The 5,732-nt window shown below is 35.0% G+C and overlaps 1 long non-coding RNA gene across 1 annotated transcript; it reads left to right on the forward strand.

Annotated features, from left to right (window-relative positions):
• The first annotated feature begins 371 nt into the window (after nt 1-371).
• On the forward strand, nt 372-4,418 carry LOC132043860 (uncharacterized). The gene is made up of 2 exons (XR_009411947.1): nt 372-2,433; nt 4,032-4,418. It is a non-coding gene; the product is annotated as an uncharacterized LOC132043860 (long non-coding RNA).
• Nucleotides 4,419-5,732: the final 1,314 nt, after the last annotated feature.

A 5,732-nucleotide genomic window follows, 5' to 3' on the forward strand; every position in this document is an offset into this window, starting at 1 on the left:
TCGACACTTTATTTCATTACTATATTACTTGGCAAGCACGTACGCTTGCATGTGAATTTGGGAGAAACATATATTATGTGTACGGTGTACTTAATCTCTATGAATAGACCTACTAAAGGCTCAAACCACATCGGACTTAGTATATGTGCCATAAAGAGATTTTTTTAGATCTGGCGTTGAAAAAACCTCCTTCTTTTGTATTATTTGTTAAAATTAGATTCTTTGTTGTACTGCGCTCTCACTACTAGAAAATAGACCTATAGAAACAGTTATTTAGCAACGGTTCTCTGACTATTGCAATAAATTGTCTATGGCAGTGGTTATGGTTGCTGCATAAGGATCTTGGGTCTATTGATACCCAATGAAACTACTGCCATAGTGGAAGAGTCATTGTCACAGAGCTAACTATTGCAAGGGTTCGTCCAACTGTTGCAATAAATAGCTCTATGGCGACAGTTGCTTTAGAAATATGTCACTAGCAACAGTTTCCCAAATCCTCTTATTTTTCCTCTTCTAATTTTCTAACAATGCCACCTTTTCTAAATAATATATTTATTGTTTTATTTTTCCCTCAAACTAAGAATGCAACAGAATTTCTAAGCCTTAGTTTTCTTCTGCATCTTAACAAAAATCCCAGTAAAGCTTCATCATCACTGACACCTCCAAGCTGCCTAACCTCCCAAAAATCTTTTTGGTAAAGCTCTCTTAGCTCCAAACACCTCAATTTTGCCCTATGGCACTGTAAGATGATCCATTTTCTTCTAAATTGGCTATAATTAGGTTAAGATCTTTTTGTTTTTATATAGTTGTATTGGTAAAAGGATTTTGAATACCCAAGTATCTTTTATTTTGTTGAACAAATTTTGATGTTGCATAAAAGGGTTCTGTATAACCTAGGTTTTCTTTGTTATATTGAACATATTTTGATATTCTAATAGGGGAATTTCTTGTTTATTGGTGTTAAATGTTATGTTTATTCGAAAATGTGTGGCACCTCAACTACTCGACAAAATGCCTACCCATTAATGGCTAGTAGGTTTATTCTATTTATCTTCTTTGTTACAAGAATTAGTAACTACTAATGTCCTATATCTCTTTTTTCCCTTTATTTTGTTTCAACTTTCTTTGTTCCTTACTAACTTTATATTTAATTGTATCATGAAGATGTGGTAATGGTTCTTTGGTCGTTGCTGTAGTAATTTTAGCAGTGGCTCTTTCTAAGTTTATATTCATATCTTTGACATTGTATGATTTTGTGGCAACATCAGAGATAAGAATTGGTTGATTTCTGCTGGAACTTAAGACATTCTAGAATCTTTTCTTTTTAAAAATTTGCAAACTTATGTATGCTAGCTATTGAATTGTCAAACAATATTGTATATTTTATTTTTATAGATATTGATAGTTTGATATTTTGAGTTACTTGTTTTTGAATCGTTTACATTCATGATTTATATAAATTTTAGTGCATTATATATTTTTATATGAGTAAATAATATATATATAGATATTTAAAGCTAGGTATAGATGAGGCAAAGTGGCACAGCTCTTAGGCCATGATTCATATTTTTCTATTTTCTCAAAGTTTTACAATTTTTTTTTGTCTTTTTCTTCTTTATTCCTATCATTATCATTCAATAAACTTATTTTACTAATAGGTCAATAAAGTCTTATTAATTTGTTGAAATGGTACAATCATTACTGATTCTTCTATTTATTTTATGGTATGAAACAAATCATAGATTACTCAATTAATGAAGGGTGTATTCATCGATGCATTTCATGTGAATCATTGTAAATCATGGTAACTCTTCCTTTTGTTTTCTATTGTGCATGCGAAGTCACGAAAATGAGGCCAACACTCTCTTCCTTCATTGGTATATGGTTAAAAAACTCCATAAGTTATATTTTTTTAAAATCAATTATAGCCACAAGGGGCTGATTTTATATAAAGCAAAATATAAAAGTCCAAGATGCAAAGAAAAAAGGGGGGGGGGGGATGGGGAAGGTACAAAAACAAAGTTACATTTGTATGAATTAAGAAAGTTACTCCTAAGTCCTTAAATATCGGTTCATATCTCATCTTTGTTGTTGACGGCTGGCCGTCGTTCATCTCTCTAATGGTGGATGACCCTCCTCTCAGTCTCTTTTGCTTCATATCCTTAATCCTTAGCTGAGTAAAGGTATGTTCTTGTATTTTCATCACTTATTTGTTCCATCAATGTTCTGAATCTGCAATCGTTTGCTCGTCTCTTCATGTTCGATGTTGGTGGTGTTTGCTTGAGCTGAATCCTTTCTTGTTTTTTATCCTATTGAGCATGTGGAGCTTCTTGCATGAGGTTGTGGTGTTGTGTCCATCTCAGCTATTGCACAAAATCTCCAACAAGGTTCCGATCTCTGCTCCGGTCGGTGTTGTTGATTCCACCTCTCTAGGTAAGATGTTTGTTCCTCCCTTGTTTGTTTAGTTGCATCTGATTTCTCTTTCCAAATGAAGAAATGTTGCTGTTGTTTCTCCCACTCATGCAAAAAAGATTTTGGTGTGTTTGTAGCTGCTCCTTGATTTTTTCTGTGAGATTTTTCGTCCCATAGACCATATGATTTAACTCTGCTTTTGCATCGTAATATTGACATGATACCCTGGTTTTTGGGCTTGCATGTTTGAAATTCCAATCATTTCTTTGCTCAAACCCTCAAATAAGGAATTTGTGCCTTATCATGGTTGAGTATTATTCTAAGATCACTATCCATCTCCCTAAAATTATAAAAAGTAGTCTGCCCTTTGTCCAAAGCATGATTTGCCAGTGCATTTGCAAATATATTCCTTCTCTAAGAATGTGTCTGTATTGGACTTACATATCTCTACATATTTCTCTGATTTTTTTCAATCCAATTTACAATACTCCATGGTGGTTTCCACTCCTCTATCGAAATCTTTTGAATCAGCTTTAAGTCTGTCTGAAGAATTATATTGTTGAGTCTTCTACTGCGACAGAACTTCGTAGCTTCTTTCACTGCTAAGACCTCAGCCTCTGTGTTAGCTGAAAACTCAATCTCCTCTGCCATTGAATGTATCAAGTCCCCTTCTATATCCCTCACATAAAAATCATAAGAACCTCTACCTGGATTTCCCCTTGATGCTCAATCCGAGTTATAAATTATTCAACCTATAGGTGGTAATTGCCAGTACTTGAATTATATCATCCCATCTATTTAGTAAATGCCTTATAGATGGATTCCATAACTGAACCACTCTATATATTATTGAGAAGATCTGATAAATGCATTTTCTAATAGATCTCTTCTCCCCATACTTTATTGCATTATTTCTCTTCCGCAGCTTCCATACAACTATAGCAGGAACATATTGAAAGATTGATTTGAGCCTATCTGTGACAAGGGCTTGCCACCATTTCAAAATGATCTGCTGTAGCTGTAAACCTTCTATATTGATACCTGCAAAAGAACAAAAGTAAGACCAGGTCTTGTTAGCGTAAAAACAATTTGGCAAATAAATGTTGGAGTGTCTCCTCCCTAGGATTTGAACAACACTAGCATCAGATGCCATATTATAGTGCATCCTCTTTAACATATCATCCAATGGTAATTTGAATTTCCAAAATCTCCACATGAAGATGGATATTTTGAAGGGGAGTCCTTTAATCCACATGTCCTTATAAATTTCATGTTTAGTACTTCTTAGCCTTAAGTATTCCCTGGCTAATATAACTGAGAATTCCCCCTGTGTATCCAATATCCACCAAGGTTTATCCATCATCCTTTCCACAACTGGTGGTTGTACAGTATCTTCAATGTGCTATACTATATCTACAGGCACCAATTCAGTCAATTTATCAGTGTTCCATCTTCCATCCTCCACCACTTAGTGCACATTCAGAACCTTTTCATTATAGTAACCCTCTAGAGCATTGATGTGCCATGAAATTACAGCACATATGATGCTTTTTTATTATAAGTTTTGCTTGTTTTCAAGCAAGCTTGTTTTGTTTTGTTGTGTTTTGATCATGTTTTAGGTATTCAAGGTCCCGAGAGGCTAAGTTGTGAAAATGTTTTGTGAAAATTAAGCAAAAAGAAGTCAAAAAGACATAGAAGAGTGGAAATAACTGAAAGCACCATTCAACCAGAAGAAACACGGACCGTGGATCATTCCAAGACCCATGAAACTTAACATAAAGCCGTTCCAGTGACTCATATGGAGGAAGGTGATTCCACAACGGCATTCCACGGATCATGAAATATATTTCACGGTCCATTAAACGATAGCGTCAAAATTATCCTGATTTTAGAAGAGTTGCAATTCCATGGTAGATGAAAAAGTCTCACGGTCTGTGAAATATTTCCCGGTCCGTGAAAAGTTCTGTCGGGCCAGATCCGTTATTTGATTTTTGAGCGAATTGGCCCACTATAAATAGTTCCTTGTGGGGTTTTATTTACGACGAGTTGTCAGTTTTAAACTATTATTCCCTAGCATTGAATACTCATAGTTTTGAAGCTTTTTGGAGAACAAACAATTGCAATTACTTTCTTTCAATTCCAATCAATGAAAGTAAGCATTATGATTTCTATTATCTCTTCTAGCTTTGTGATTTCTATTATCTCTTCTTGTTCTTCTTCCACTATGAGTAGCTAATTTCTCTACTAAGGTTGTGAACCCTAGGATAGGTGTTCTCATGGATTGGGGATTGAGATTTCTATATGCAGAATTGATTGTTAGGGTTTATTTATTCTTTGTTCTTCATTCATAATTGATGGCTACAAAATTGAATAAAGCCATAAACTTTGCTTAACTTGGGAAAGTGAGTAAGGTTTGGTAGGAATAAATAACATTAACTCAAGGCATTAATCCTTGTTTAATAAATTCACTTAGGAATAAGTGGAATTTACTTGGCACGAATTAAGCGTCGTTCCTCAGGTACTCTCTTTTATATTTGGGAAAATTATAAAGAGAAATAATCTTTAATTGTTGGGAAACGTTAGGGATTCAATTAGAGGTTAAGTGCTTTCTTATAACGATCCATTAGAAGTATATCATGATCATCATCATAGTATACACTTTATCTAAAGAGAGACACAACCTTGGTTTCTTTTACCATATATTACAATCCAAAGAAATTAGTTAGCAATTAGTCATAAACAACCTATCTTCTAGAAACTCAACGGAATACAAAACTAGACCTCAAGAAAGTACCATACGACTTTACTAACCTTTTCACACCATATTCCCTACGGGATTCTACCCCAACCTAGCCGCTTTACATTATTTAATGGGCTCATAGTCCGAGGTTAGTTCCGAAAATGAGAGGTACATTGATATGTCCCGCGTTCGAGGTTCATTCCGGAGCGGAGGTTTGTGCTCGGGTTCGAGGAGTGGATTCGGAACGAGTTGTACATGGACACCATGGGTCCTGTAGTCCTTGGTGAGAGAGCTATGACATCGAATCGTGCATACATCGAATGGGGTTGTCGTGTTCCGTTGTGGCTTACGTGATTGTGATACTTGATATCGTGGTGATTTGATTGTGATTGTCCTTGGTTGACTTATTGTGACTTATTGATAATCTTGTCTATTGACTGACTTGTTTTATTCTATTATTTTATAAATTAATACTAATCTTAGTGGTGATATCTAAAGAATAGTTTTGTACCATCTCCTTGGGATTCTTTTAGGGGGAGGGTACAAGCCCCTATTCGCCCCCCATTAGCGTGGGGGACAT

This window comes from Lycium ferocissimum, unplaced genomic scaffold (genome assembly GCF_029784015.1).
Source record: "Lycium ferocissimum isolate CSIRO_LF1 unplaced genomic scaffold, AGI_CSIRO_Lferr_CH_V1 ctg29542, whole genome shotgun sequence".
NCBI classification, from domain to species: domain Eukaryota; kingdom Viridiplantae; phylum Streptophyta; class Magnoliopsida; order Solanales; family Solanaceae; genus Lycium; species Lycium ferocissimum.